This window comes from Rattus norvegicus, chromosome 17, assembly GCF_021556685.1.
Source record: "Rattus norvegicus strain SHRSP/BbbUtx chromosome 17, alternate assembly SHRSP_T2T, whole genome shotgun sequence".
In the NCBI taxonomy this organism is placed as follows: Eukaryota; Metazoa; Chordata; class Mammalia; order Rodentia; family Muridae; genus Rattus; species Rattus norvegicus.
This window is the reverse complement of record NC_141550.1, coordinates 48,218,593-48,234,678: the sequence shown is the minus strand read 5'-3', so window position 1 is coordinate 48,234,678 and position 16,086 is coordinate 48,218,593. Positions and strand designations below refer to the sequence as shown.

Here is a 16,086-nt window from a genome sequence, read left to right as displayed (position 1 = left end):
GGGTATTTCTTATTTACATTTCAATTGTTATTACCTTTCCCGGTTTCCAGTCCAACATCCCCCTAACCCCTCCCACTCCCCTTCTATATGGGTGTTCCCCTCCCCATCCTCCCCCCATTACCACCCTCCCCCCAACAATTCCGTCACTGCGGGGGTGGGGAGGTGTTCAGTCTTGGCAGGACCAAGGGCTTCCCCTTTCACTGGTGCCCTTACTAGGCTATTCATTGCTACCTATGAGGTCGGAGCCCAGGGTCAGTCCATGTATAGTCTTTGGGTAGTGGCTTAGTCCCTGGAACCTCTGGTTGATTGGCATTGTTGTTCATATCTTTATTCTTCTTAGATACATTGTGCTTTCCCGTTAATGTTTCACTCCAAATTCTGAACCTACACTGGGTAGGAAAATTTAAACCTTTATAGTTCTTAGGAACAGTTTTATATTTATAAAGTTTCTACTGACCAATGCTTTTTCTTTGACTGTGAGGTGTTCTCAGTCTCCAGATACTTATGATTGGAAACAACTTATACAAAATAACCAGAGCCCTAACTTAAAATTTAAAGAGGATAATGATGGAAAACAATGAACACTGGTTTACTTTTTAGTGTCAAAGACACTTTTTATCTGTTTCAACTTGTCAAGACAGAGATGGTGAATATCATTCTCATCTAGAGGAAATGAGGCAAAGGACATTTGAATGTCTTACCTAGTGCCATATAAACAAATGGCCAAGCAATGAACTAAAACGGAAGGTAGATATTCAACTAGGAATTGTAAAGCTTGGGTCACAAGTGAACCATGGAAAGGGTTACTTTTTTTGTTTTGTTAGTTTAGATCAAGTCTCTCTGTAGCCCTAGCTGGCCTCAGGGCAAATCTCTTACCTTCCCAAGTGTTGGGATTTAAGCATAAACTAAGTGATTATAAATTTGGGATTATAAACAGAAGTCAACACAACAGGTTAAAGCCTTCTGAAGTTTATTCTTCTTTCAAAACAACTAAATTAAAATAAAAGAATGTTTGACTCATATTCTCTGCTTTTTAAATGATGACTGAAGTTTTGTCCAAATTAAGGACACTTGTGGTTTCTAAGGTAGATTCTGCTAATCCTGGACATTAAAGAGTTTTGGTATTTTTCTCTTTTTAGTAGAGCTTATTTATTATATAAATTCTCTGATATATAGTTAAAGCCTAACTTACACAGAGGTCTTCCACACTTGCTGTAGCCATAGGGTTTTAGCTAGATGGATTCTCTGATGTTGAATAACATCTCTGTGCCCACTGAGATTTTTCTCATACTCTGTACATTTATTGGACTTCACTCCAGTGTGTAGTCTATAATGTCCAACAAGATGTGATTGTTGAATGAAGCTTTTTCCACATTAATTTACATGAACTGGCTGGTTTTGTGTGTCAACTTGACATAAGTAGAGTCGTCAGAGAGGAAGGAGCTTCAGTTGAGAAGATGGCTCTATAAGATCCAGCTGTAGGACATTTTCTCAATTGATGATCAATAGGGGAGGCCCCATCCCACTGTGGGTGATGCCATCCATGGGTGGTAGTCCAAGGTTCTATAACATCAAAGGCTGAGCCAGGCAGGAGAAGCAAGACAGTAAACAGCCTTTTCCATGGCCGCTGCATCAGCTCCTGCTTCCAGGTTCCAGGCCTGCTTGAGCTACTGCCCTGACTTCCTTCAGTGATGGACTATGATCTGGAAGTGTAAATAAAAGGAAATAAACTATTTCTTCTCCAACCTACTTTTTGGTCATGGTGTTCATCATAGCAATAAAACCTTATGACAAATTGGTACTGAGAATGAGGTATTGCTGTGACAGACCTGACCATGTCTTGGGGAGAAATGTGGAAGGACTGGAAATTTAGGCTAGAAGAACCATTTAGTATTGAAACCTCAGCTTTCTGTAAGAGCTTGGAAGAGAATGTTGGGAGCAGTGCAGAAGACAGAGGCCTGGCTTGTGAAATTTCAGAGGGAAGAATAAAGATTCTATCTGGACCCTTTGCTATTTTGATTTAAGATTCTGTTCTTGTTAGGTACGGATGAAGACTCAGCTGGGATTAACAAGATACCAGAAGCACTAAAGTGAAACCTTTTGTGTTACTGAGACAATTGATGTTGGTTAACTGGAACTAAGGACTTAGCAGTGATTAAGATAATACCAGCATCACTGAGGCAAAATCTTCTGGGAAGTGTTTCCAGAGAGTACAGAGAAACTGTTCCAGAGGCAGTCACAGTCGTACCTTGTGCTGGCAGCCAGACTTGATAATGTGTAAGAGTCATCCAAGTGGTACTGGTTTTGAAATCGTGAAAGGGTTATGTAGAGCAGCTGAATCTTGGCACTGTGAAAGGTCAAGAAGCCATTGGTGAAGGTGCAGCCTCAGTGGCAGTTGAAGACTCAGGACTAAAGGGGTCATGTAAAGAAATTGGATGCATTTGAAGAGCTACACCACAATGTGAGTTCTCCTCTGAGCTATTACTGAAAATTTTGACACATTCATCACACGTTTATTGTCTTCTTTACCTCTGTCACCATTTTAATCACCAGTCATTTTCAACAGCGTTTTTGGACTTAGGACACTGAGAGAATCTTTTGCTGAGTCTGTTTATAATAACAAGAAACTACCTGTAGGCATATCTTGTGGAATGGCTCTTCATTCTCATTCCTGCTTTGATCATAAACAGAGCATACACAAATCTAATTTTAGGTTTGGGAAAGAAAAGGCCTATGGCAGAAAGAATGTACAAATATAAAATCCCCAAGGAGAAGCTTTCCCCAAAGCCACAGCAGGTCACTTTCTAAAGATAGGAGAAGAGAAAGGTCTCTGTCTCATGAGAAAAATTACAAGCCGGCTCAATCCTTCTCTAGGTTTATTGCTGATTTAGGTTAAATGAAAGGAAATAGAAGACCAGTTTGTAAAAGTGGTGTACAGGAATAACTTCATTTGACAGGAATATGTACAGGAAATTAAAGTTTTGTTTGAGACTTCATAAACGATACATTTTAAAGACGTTTTTAGCTGTTCAAATTTGTTTTGTCTCTTGGAACAGTGACACACAAAATGATTAATTCTCTATGGTTTTAAATGGATCGTATAAGGCATGTGACATCAATAATTATTACTTTACAATGTTCCTGTAAGCAAGATTGAATTTTCTTTGAATTTTAGTTTTTCATAGCTTGAAATAAACCTAGATCCTGCTGAATTTTAGGTGTGATGTACTGATGACATAAAGCAACTGGCAGAAATTGAATAAAGCTGTAGTTCCTTTAGTAGCAGAGAAACAGTGTGGCACTGTGGGAGAAATGGTAAGCAGTCTTTAAAAGTTGCTGTGAACAGATAAGATAAAGGATAGGAACCCCACTCAGAAGGTTTTCAAAGTGGTTCATTCCTGGTTGCTCAATGCAGATGCAGAGCTGTTGTAACAACTTTATTTGGAAATGTAAAACTAATATACTACTGCCTACCAGTTTAAGGATACATTGTAGAGCTGAACTTTTCGGTTACTGTGCAAGATTTTTTTTTCATGCTGCCATTTGTAATATGTTTGTGAGAATCGTTGGGGTTAAAGTTTTGGTTACAAAAAAGGGGGGGCAAGTTGGCTTCAAACTTTGTATTTGAGGATGACTTGAACTCTTCATATCCTCCTACTCAAGTGTTGGGATTACAGGTGCAATTCACTATATCTGACCCACTTAGCATTTTTTTTAATGATGAAACTCAAGTCAGCAACTCAAACACAAAGTAAAAATATCAAATGTTCTAACATGATACAATCAGAGATATGTTAGTATCTGTGATTTGATACATACTGAGGAACAATGGTAGGAACATCTAAAAAGATTTTGTTTTCCATAATTAAAATTTTCTGCTTTGTATAAAAGCAGAAAAGTTTGTATGTATAGTAGAAACTCTGAGATTTATAAGATTCAATTTTTGAACTGAGGTGTTTTGGGTCATGTTTGCTGCTATTACTTAGCTTGATGGCATGTACAATGTGAAGTGCTCATGTTATGTGTTGGGTTGTAATATTGGATCTTTTAGAATACAGACTTTTTGTTGGGGAGGGCTCTTGCTTTTTGAGACAGTGTCATACTCTTTGTTGCCCATACTAGTCCACAACTCATGGTCTCTCTGCCTTGTCTTCTGGCATGCTACAATTGCAGGTTTGGTTCACCATGCTCACCTGCTTGTATTTTACTTGTGCCAAGTCATGAAATCCACTGGCAGCCTTCTTGCTTGCCTGTTCTTGTCAACTCAATGATACTATATATTTTTTCTTTAACAATCCAATAGTGGAAAAACTGCCCTGATTTTGTCTTCCCCTTTCTACTTTTTGCCACACAAATTATTCAATGCCTTCTATGCCCAACACTATTCTGAAAAGTACAACTAGTTTTGAGCAGAGTAATATCTGCTTACTTTCATGAAATTTATAATTGTGGGGTGGTGTGTGTGTGTGTATGTGTGTATGTGTGTGTGTTTGTGTGTTTGTGTGTGTGTACTGGATTTTATTTATTACTCTGCTCCTTCTATAAGGAGATATTATTGGGCCCAATGTTTTGATATTCTCAGTGTGGATAATCATAGCTTCTCTAATTTCAAGGTGGCAACAGCCACATCCAAAGGACAGTGCTCCATAACTTTTTTGATCTGAAATGATTTCCCCTCTTACTAATTTCATGACTACTCCATTTTTAGGGTGGAGCATGCATGTTGCTTCCTCTAAAGGATTTCTCTCGACTATCTCCTCCCCATTATATAACTTACCAATATATTTATTTACTGCCTCTGGCGCAACTATCTCCATGAAATCAAAAATTATATTTGCTTTGCTCACTATTCTTAGTGCCTTACACAAAATGATGTATTATTTACCAAATGATGAATGATTTAAGGTTTTCAAGAAATCCAGTGTTAATACTAACATTTTGCTGTCCCAAGAGTCACCCATAACTTGGTTCTCCCTGTGTTAGGGCTGAAGCTGTCATACATGCTCAGGTAGATATGAAAATAGTGTTGCCTTAGAAAACACTTTGAGAACATAAACCTACGCTGAACCCCAAAATATGTGGGCCCATCTGTACATTTGAAAAACCAATAGTGCACAATGATCTCCAGAGCATCTATCTCAGGATATAAAAATGCCTGCAGTGTAAATAAGAAGGTCAAAGCTTATCCACTGAGAGAAAGCTAAATTGAGCACTCCAGTAGGCTGCTCCAATGTCCTCATTCTATTTCTGCTTTCATGGAAGTTGTTTGTAAGCTTTTGATTTAATGATTTTACAATTGTTATGTAAATCATGATACTTCCATCAACTCTGCTGGATGTTGTGAACTCCTGATTTGAAGATCATTTATTATTTGCTACTTGCTATTTTTGCTTTTGCTTGCTATATCCTCAATTAACTTAACTCATTTCAAATAGAAATACTGAATATCTTAGATTATTGACCATATTGCAGAGCATCTGCCTCTGTGAATCTCCTTCTTATGCATTAGCACTTTTCCAAGGAGTACAACTACTGGGCAGAGCATGTAGGTGTCAGACCTTGTCAAGTATAGTCAAACTCTTACAGAATGTTGGCCCAATGTGATCCCATCACTGATAGTTAAGCAATTCTGTTTAATTAATTACTCTGTTCAATGATTGATTTGAAAGATTTGTTAATCTTTCCAATTAGATAGATATTAAATATATTATGATTTCTAATGAAACTATATTAAAAGTATTTCTTAGTAGTGGGATGTGCTTGCCTGTCTTTAATCCCAGCACTTAGGGGGCAGAAGTAGGTAGAACTCTGTGAATTTGAGGCCAGCTTGGTCTACATAGTGAGACCCTCTCTCAAAATATTTTTTCTTCCTATGTACTTCCCTTATTATAATATAACTGTTCATATTATTTGTCCATTTTTCTATTGATTTCTTTAAACTTTCCACAATGAGTTGTATCAATATCTATTTCACTAATTCATTTAACATAGGGTTTCATGTAGCCCAGGAAGTCCATAGACTCACTCTGTAGCCCAGGGTTGGCTTAAACTCCTGATGCTCCCACCTCAGCCTCTCTCGTACTGAGATTACAGACATGAGTCACCATATATGTAGACTAGGTTGGTTTTGAGCTCACAGAGATCCTCCTGCCTCCGCCTCCTGAGTGCTAGGTACATGAGACTAGCCCAAGTGTTGCATTTTTACACAAGAGAATAAAAGTTATAGAAAATGTATGCAACATCACCCAAAAAATGTAAGTATAGAGTCCCCCAACTCCCCAAGACTATCCATCCAGTCCTCCCTTTCACCAGTCTCTTAGGTGACTTTTCACTTCATACAGGTTAATTTGTTTATCATCTTTACTTTTAAATGCCATGCTCCTCCCTACACATCTTTCTCACAGCCTTTGAATATTCTAGTCATTTCTTATGTAGCTTTGGATACCATGAGTTTACATTATAGACACTACTTTTGTTGGTTGCAAATACTTTCTGCCAACATACACTACTTTCTTTTTGCCCTCTTGTTGAGTTATTTTGATAGACAGAAGACCCAGATTAAGTACTATCTGTCTCTTGCAACTTCACTTGAGATTGCCTCACCATCTTCACTCTTTGGCCTCATGTTGTCTTTCTTATATGAGCTTTTCACAACAGTGACTTTATTCTTTAGTTTTTTATGCATGGCAATATTATTACATATTTCTGTCAATTATTAGAAGCATGCAGTCCTGGGGAAGTGAGCCATTCTATACTCCCTGTGGGATATACCCCTATTAATTTGTACTGTTAGTTAGTTAGTTTGCTTTTTGTTTTTTGAGACAAGTTCTCATTATATAACTCTGACTGGCTTTGAACTCTCTTCATAGACCAGGCTGGCTTCAAACTCTTAACAATCCTTCTACCTCAGTCTCCTGAGTTCTGGGATTATAGGTATGCACCACCACACCTGGCAATTTGGGCTGTCTTAGCATAATTCAAATGTTGATTTCATATTTAATTGTTGATTTTTCATAGATTTAAGTTCTAAATATTTGTCTACATCAATAAAATTTTATGGGGCTCAAATGGATATAACCTGTGGTTATGTCAGATTTAGAATTTAGAATTGAGGTTGGACACATTTCATTAAATATTTATGATAGCTTTTAAAATGACAATAAAAACAATGACATCAGCAGGCTTTCCTGCCTGTTGAGCTCCTTTCAGAGACATGTAAATCATTTGGAACATACTTTGCTCTGGCCAATAGTCTTTTTTAAAGTCCTTTTCAACTCATTGTTTCTTAAGCTATAAATGAAGGGATTCAAAACAGGGGCTACAACCATAAAAATTACTGATGAAGCTGAATCTTTTTCAGTGGAATGGTTGAAGGACTCACATAGATTCCTGCAATCACACCATAGAAAAGAATAACCAAAGCGAGGTGGGATCCACAGGTTGAGAATGCTTTGAGCTTCCCTTCCATAGAAGTGATTTTCATCACAGCAGAGACAATGTGACCATGAGATGCTAAGATACACACTGATGGTACCACAAAGATTAGTCCTATCACAGACAGAACCATCAACTGATTGGGACTGGTATCAGAACAGGAGAGAGGGAGGAGAGAGTTGATGTCACAGAAGAAATGGTGGATGATATTTTCAGAGCAGAAATGAAGTCTGGTCATCATGAGGGTATGCAAGAGAGGATTAAAGGTGGCAATGACCCAAGACAAAGCCACCAGAGATGTGCAGAGGCATGGGGTCATAATGGTAGTATAGTGCAAAGGACGGCAGGTGGCCAGATATCGGTCATATGCCATCACAGTCAGAAGGAAATTGTCCATGTTAGCAAACATCATACAGAAATATATCTGAGCCAGACATTCAGGGTAGGAGATGGATTGAGACTTGGTTTGGATGTTCAATAGCATCTTGGGGACTGTAGCAGAAGGAAGGCAGAGGTCTACCAAGGACAAATTGGCAAGGAAAAAATACATAGGTGTGTGAAGGTGATTGTTTGAGCCAATGGCTAACAAGATGAGGAGGTTTCCAAATAGCCCTGTTAAATACAGACACAGGAAGAGTGCAAAGAGAAGCCCTTGATGCCCTGGCCAACTTGAGAAGCCCAGGAGGAGAAACTCAGAGATGCTGGTTTGATTTTCTTTCTCCATTGGATGTGTGAAGAGCTATAGAGAGAAATAAAGTTCCATTTGGTAAAACACAACTTCCATTGATATTTTCTTTAAATATCTACCCAGTCTCAGCCCCATGTTCTTTTATGGCATCCTGTCTCTTCTCTGATGCTCTCTGCCAAAGTTTACGTAGCCCTGAGTATGCCTCTCTGCCTCATCTGTTGTCTTTAGGACCATCTTCTTTGCTCAGCATCATCAGAGAGCTCATGGGGTCTCTGTCTCTCTCTGCTCGGAAGGCAGAGACTTTGTTACAGCTCATTTTTAATTAGTTTGTATTAGTTTGTGCAAAGTAAGATGTTTCCTTATATTTCTATTCCTACAAAGTTTATTCATACTCTATTACCCTATTTTATCTTCCCCTTGTCCCCTGCTCTTGTAAATACCAAATTGTGCTCCCTTTACTTTTACAGCCATTTCTTCCTCTAGATTCCTTTAACATACACAGCACTGTATGTGACTGCCTGATACCCATAGGTCTGACATAATTAATGGCTCCTTGCCCAACACTAGGGTTTGAGTGATGCTCTCTTTTCTGGTTACTTGTCCATCGCTATGAAAACCATCCTATGTGAAAACCAGCCAGATACTTATTATTTAGGCTATGTAAGATGAGGTTTAAAGTAGCTCATATCCTAAGTTTCAAAATAAAAAATCAGTTCCCAACAAATGTACAAAGTTAAGCTTCAAAAGATAGTTTACTTGAGCTACAGATATAAAAGAATTCAAATACGTTTAAAAGTTATATACTGCATGTGGCTGTACAATGAGTATAGATAAAGCTGATGAGAACATGGGCGTAAAGACTTACTTGAAATGTTTTTGTGATATTTTAACTATAACTTCAAACAAAGTCTCATGGACAGCAAGTATCTGACATCAAAGTATTACTTCAGTTAACTGTATTTTTAGGAGATGTAGAAAAGGCAGCATAGTGATACAAGTGATCTTCGCCAGAGACAATATTTCTTCACCAGTGAAATGAGCCAATTCAAGCCAGATTAGAACATATTAAAGACAGCTTTATTGGGAAGTGCTCTTTAGTGAGTTTACTGGCCCCAAGGACTGAGGCCAGGGGAAGTCATCATAGGGTGGGGAGAGGGAGAAGAGAGAAAGAAGGAGAAGGGGGAGGAGGGAAAGAAGGAGAAAAGAAGGGAGGGAGGGAGAGAAGGGAGGAGAGAGGGAGGGAGGGAGGAAAGGAGGGGAGTAGGGAGGGAGAGAGTGCAAAATGTCTGGATTATATATGGAAGAGCCTCTGGGGTAAGGGCAGTCCAGCCCCTGGGCTAGAAAGTACAGGGTTGGGGGCAGGGTATGCCAGATAGGGACTGAGGGATGCTGGGAGAACCTGGAGGCCAGGTCTGCTTTGACAGGTAAGATATGCATCCCAGTTCCTGGGTTCAGAAACTGAACAGTATTAAGGAGACATTCAGACAGAGAACTGAGATATTATCAGAACCAATGACTTTTCCATAGTAGAAACAGTAGAACATAGACTTGTTTAGTCAATGTTGAAACCATACTCCATCACCAGTAGGCCCTGTAACCTGTGGCCCCTGCAACCTGTGGACCCTGTAACCTGTGGACCTCACCACCTCTGGGCCACATAGTTCACTTAGACTCACTCTTTCTGCCCTGGGTAGCTGCAACCAACTTCTGAGCAGCCTTCCTTCTATAGCCTTCCCCCTTGGAGTACCACTTCTATCTCTCCTGCAGGATTATCCTTCAATATAAAACAAAGATTTGTCCCCTTTCTTTCTTGAACTGTCTGATTTTTCCAGTTAACCTTTGATTAGAATGTAAGCAATGGGTCCCACTGTGACCTTTCAGACCTGTATCATCATTATACCTTGTCATTATTCACGTCCTCACTGCTGTGCTCCTTCCCTCTTCTTCCTTTCTTGATGGCTTCCCAGGTAATTTCATCTCTGCTTTCATGACATTACCTGTTCTTGTTCCCCATACCTCCTTTAAACACCTTTCTATCCACCATAGTTTAATTTGTACATGGGAGAAAACACACAGTATTTGTCTTTCTGAGTCTGGCTTATTTCGTTTAGCATGATAACCACTTACTCCATTCATTTGCCTGTGAACATAATTTCATTTTTCTTCACTCAACAAAGCTCCACTGCTTTGTATAGAAGCAAAACAAAACAAAGCAAAATAAGAACTGACAAAAGGGTCTCATGAAAACAAAAAGGTTGTGATGTTTTAAATTCAATTCAACCCAAATTCTAAATTCCAAATTCCAAATTCTGTTTCACAGCCCAGTGTCTTCCGAGCCCCTCCTACCTCTCCACTCTTTTATCTTCCTATGGCCATTTTTTACTCTTAGAATTTTCTAACACACACTGAAATCATATCTCTGTATAGCTTCTTGCATTTGAAAGTCTCTGGCTAGCTTATCTAAAACGTTCCTAAATTACTATGCTGTCTTCATGTAACTATTTTCTGGAATATTCTTTTCTCTTTGTTTTTTTTTTATTTGAACATGCTCATGTAAAATTCCAAGTTCAGATACACAGAAAAACTACTACATATACAGAATAGTATCTGGTACAGGTCTTCAGTATTTGTTGAGTAAATGAGGGAATGTAATAGAAGACTCAGGAGCCATTTATGCTATTATTAGACAAATGTATATTCCCTCTGTGGTGATTTTTCTCTCTGGCAATGTAGTGTAGAGTCATTTGTTTTCATTATGGTAGCTGTTAGAATGAATTAGAGACACTCTGCTTTATAAATACTTCATACTTGCTTATCAGGTCAGACTACTTTTTTTGTTTTGTTTTAAAGTGGAATAAACTGCATACCAGAGAAGGTGAGGTAAAACACACATAAAACTCCTTTGCTGAATTATGGATTGCTCTCAGTTCACTGTCTTGTGTCTGAGGCAGAGGGTTGAAGTCTATTGGTGAAAACTAAGGAAAATGAAGTGGATCTCCCAGATCACTTGTCATTAACTGAATATAAGGTGGGAATTTGAATTTGAGATAGCACTGATGCTTTGGACAGATCAAGTGAGAATTTCCTGGTAACTTCCAGAAATGATTAGAAACTCTTTTCATAGGCTGCAGACTTACCCTAGTAGGTAAAATACCAATCTACTGCTTATAACTGTTCTCATGCTAAAAGACAGATGTGGTTCCAGGAAACACAGGTTTGATAGTATTACATCACTTGGCAGTTTCTTCCACGAAGCACTTAAAATTTTGATTGAATAGATGTTCTCTAGCATATGTCAAGAGCATAAGGGATAGATTTTCATAAGAGATTATCAGGGGCTACAGATGAAGAGAAAAGCAAGCTATGAGTTTTACAGGAAGCAGAATGAATAAACCATTAATCTCTGGAACATTTCTTGTGCCTTTTTCCATTTCCACCTCACATTGTCCCAACAGAAATGGCCACTTTTACCTCTTGCCATAATTCCATATATGGTTCTAGGAAGTTCTCATATGAGCTCCCTCTTCTCAGTGATAGAATCTGTAATTGTTCATGTTCTAATCCAGGTTGCTCTTTGCTACTGTTCATCCAGGGCCTGCTTTTCTTTTATACAAGTCTCTACTCTGTTGCCTGGGTATGGGAGGCAGGGACTGGCCAGGTGAAGTGGGATTAGTTCTTTGATAGAAGAAGTATGAATATTTAGGATTTGAGCTATGATCACTGTATTCTGTGTACAAGAGAGGACATCTGCTTGCTGAGAGGGAGGAAAAGTACATTTACAGAAAAAGATAAGACAGTTACAGTATGTTCATCATCTATGCCTCATGTCTTAATATCTCTGTGTGCCTCTGACTGTCAAGCCACATTGTACTAGATTCTAATTCCAGTTAGTTCTGAAGACACAGGCTCCTTCTTTTTGATTATGGTTTAGGCCAAATATATATTTACTATTTTTTACTTAGAAATTTCAACTACAGGTAATCTTTTTGTAGTACTTTCTCTCCTTATTTTCATTCATGCCTATCATTAGAGGTTATTTTAAACTCTTAGTGTGATTCTCTTAAAGAAAACATCTAAATAACAAAGCAGTTGTTTACAGAGAATGCATAAAGAGGTCATTCTATAACAATATCCTGCAAGATGCAAAAGTGGCTTCTCAATAATTTATGGTAGAACTATGCTGTAGATAGTTCTGTTGCAGTGGCCACATCAAGACATGAATGGTGTTACAGAGACCAAAGTCCATGAAAGGCACCACATCCTTCCTTCACTTTTTCTTAAGAAAGAGTATTTTTCCTACAAGAAGTATAAAGCAATTAAGAGCATGTAAAGCCAACTGACTAAATACCACAGCAATGTAAGAAACCATACATTCTTCACTAAGATGAGAACACAGTAGCTACCATTACCCAACACTTTGTGCCACACCACAAATTTTCATTTTCTAATAATAATCTCAGAAACCTTACATATCTTCACTTTGTATATCATTATATAGGTATTGTATTATTATGCAGACAATGTGTTTTAGTAGAAGCAGGACCTGAAACAAGATTTTTTTCCTTCTTTTCTTCCTTCCTTTCTTCTTTCCTTCCTTTTGTTCCCTCCCACCCACCCTCCTCTCTCCTCTTCTTTTTGTGGTTCTGGAGACTGAACTCAGGGCCTCACATATGCTAAACAAGCTCATTAACATTAAGCTACAATTCTCATCTCTGACAGAATTTCTTGATTTGAAACCTAGTCCATTTTCTACCATGACTCTACTGAATATTGGATTCTATATTTTCAGAAGTAGGCATTGACTATTTGATTAATGAATTCTACATGTGGTTATTAGGTACCTACTGTAGGTTAGGCAAGGTCTTACCTAAAGTCTGAACGTGTGTTCCTTGTCTAAGAAGTGACATGTTTTTCCCTCATTTCCCAAATCTGTTCACTTCCCCTGTTCAGTTCCACGCTCACTTACCAGGTGATTTCTCTGAGGGAATTAACTTCTATGTTTCACTTGGAGGTAATGAAAAATGCAAAATGTGAGACTGTTTCCCTTTCCTCAGAATGCACACAGTTGAGGGAAGGAATAGTTTTTAAGCAGGTCACAAAAGGTGCAGGGTGAATGTGAGTGACCAAAGGACTTCTCCATATTAAGGCTCACAGTTTCTTTGAGTCCTGCAGGGACCCAATCTTGACAAAGTCCCTAAACTCCAGCAATCATGACTTCATCTCCTTTGTGATCTCCCAAATTATAACTGTAGAGACAATACTATGGAAGATGATTCCCCAGGGATACCCGGAGAAAACATCTAGAGGTTGTTTGTATGCTTCCAACAATGTTGCAGCTTGTCTCTCTTCCCCCACACAGGACACACTCAAACAACAAACATCACAACAACTTGAGGAATTTCTTTTTTAGTACGGTTGACCAGTTCCCTAAATGTAACTTCTATATTCCATGATTGAAAGATTCCATTAGCATTATCTTCCTCCAGCTTACAAATGCCTGATATTTGAGGACCCATTTTGTGACAAAGGAGTTGAGATAATGAATATGCAGCCAGGAATCATTTATCTCATCTTATATTTTATTCCCCAGTACTAGCACTAATGTAATAGTAGAATGAGCAAGACCTTGTAGGCTCACTGCATAGGTTTTTCTGGGGCTGATACCAAAGGATTTGGAAATGGTTCTGTTTTAGCATTCTGTATATACACGAGAAAGATGACCAGTTTGTGTGGTGCATTCTTGCTGCTACTATTCTTTTTTTTTTTTTTACTATATATTTTTTTATTAACTTGAGTATTTCTTATATACATTTCGAGTGTTATTCCCTTTCCCGGTTTCCGGGCAAACATCCCCCTTCCCCCTCCCCTTCTTTATTGGTGTTCCCCTCCCCATCCTCCCCCTTTGTCGCCCTTCCCCCAACAGTCTAGTTCACTGGGGGTTAAGTCTTAGCAGGACCCAGGGCTTCCCCTTCCACTGGTGTTCTTACTAGGATATTCATTGCTACCTATGAGGTCAGAGTCCAGGGTCAGTCCATGTATAGTCTTTAGGTAGTGGCTTAGTCCCTGGAAGCTCTGGTTGCTTGGCATTGTTGTACATATGGGGTCTCGAGCCCCTTCAAGCTCTTCCAGTTCTTTCTCTGATCCTTCAACGGGGGTCCTATTCTCAGTTCAGTGGTTTGCTGCTGGCATTCGCCTCTGTATTTGCTGTATTCTGGCTGTGTCTCTCAGGAGCGATCTACATCCGGCTCCTGTCGGTCTGCACTTCTTTGCTTCATCCATCTTGTCTATATGGGTGGCTGTATATGTATGGGCCACATGTGGGGCAGGCTCTGAATGGGTGTTCCTTCAGTCTCTGTTTTAATCTTTGCCTCTCCCTTCCCTGCCAAGGGTATTCTTTTTCCTCATTTAAAGAAGGAGTGAAGCATTCACATTTTGATCATCTGTCTTGAGTTTCATTTGTTCTAGGCATCTAGGGTAATTCAAGCATTTGGGCTAATAGCCACTTATCAATGAGTGCATACCATGTATGTCTTTCTGTGATTGGGTTAGCTCACTCAGGATGATATTTTCCAGGTCCAACCATTTGCCTACGAATTTCATAAAGTCATTGTTTTTGATAGCTGAGTAATATTCCATTGTGTAGATCTACCACATTTTCTGTATCCATTCCTCTGTTGAAGGGCATCTGTGTTCTTTCCAGCTTCTGGCTATTATAAATAAGGCTGCTATGAACATAGTGGAGCACGTGTCTTTTTTATATGTTGGGGCATCTTTTGGGTATATGCCCAAGAGAGGTATAGCTGGATCCTCAGGCAGTTCAATGTCCAATTTTCTGAGGAACCTCCAGACTGATTTCCAGAATGGTTGTACCAGTCTGCAACCCCACCAACAATGGAGGAGTGTTCCTCTTTCTCCGCATCCTCGCCAGAATTTGCTGTCACCTGAGTTTTTGATCTTAGACATTCTCACTGGCGTGAGGTGAAATCTCAGGGTTGTTTTGATTTGCATTTCCCTTATGACTAAAGATGTTGAACATTTCTTTAAGTGTTTCTCAGCCATTCGGTATTCCTCAGTTGTGAATTCTTTGTTTAGCTCTGGACCCCATTTTTTAATAGGGTTATTTGTCTCCCTGCGGTCTAACTTCTTGAGTTCTTTGTATATTTTGGATATAAGGCCTCTATCTGTTGTAGGATTGGTAAAGATCTTTTCCCAATCTGTTGGTTGCCGTTTTGTCTTAAGAACAGTGTCCATTGCCTTACAGAAGCTTTGCAGTTTTATGAGATCCCATTTGTCGATTCTTGATCTTAGAGCATAAGCCATTGGTGTTTTGTTCAGGAAATTTTTTCCAGTGCCCATGTGTTCCAGATGCTTCCCTAGTTTTTCTTCTATTAGTTTGAGTGTGTCTGGTTTGATGTGGAGGTCCTTGATCCACTTGGACTTAAGCTTTGTACGGGGTGATAAGCATGGATCGATCTGCATTCTTCTACATGTTGACCTCCAGTTGAACCAGCAGCATTTGCTGAAAATGCTATCTTTTTTTCCATTGGATGGTTTTGGCTCCTTTGTCAAAAATCAAGTGCCCATAGGTGTGTGGGTTCATTTCTGGGTCTTCAATTTTATTCCATTGGTCTATCTGTCTGTCTCTGTACCAATACCATGCAGTTTTTATCACTATTGCTCTGTAATACTGCTTGAGTTCAGGAATAGTGATTCCCCCTGAAGTCCTTTTGAGGATTGTTGAGGATAGTTTTAGCTATCCTGGGTTTTTTGTTATTCCAGATGAATTTGCAAATTGTTCTGTCTAACTCTTTGAAGAATTGGATTGGTATTTTGATGGGGATTGCATTGAATCTGTAGATCGCTTTTGGTAAAATGGCCATTTTTACTATATTAATCCTGCCAATCCATGAGCATGGGAGATCTTTCCATCTTCTGAGGTCTTCTTCAATTTCTTTCCTCAGTGT

At 39.0% G+C, this 16,086-nt stretch overlaps 1 pseudogene; it reads right to left on the bottom strand.

Moving 5' to 3' along the window:
• On the bottom strand, positions 7,221 to 8,158 carry Or1f12-ps1 (olfactory receptor family 1 subfamily F member 12, pseudogene 1; annotated as a pseudogene).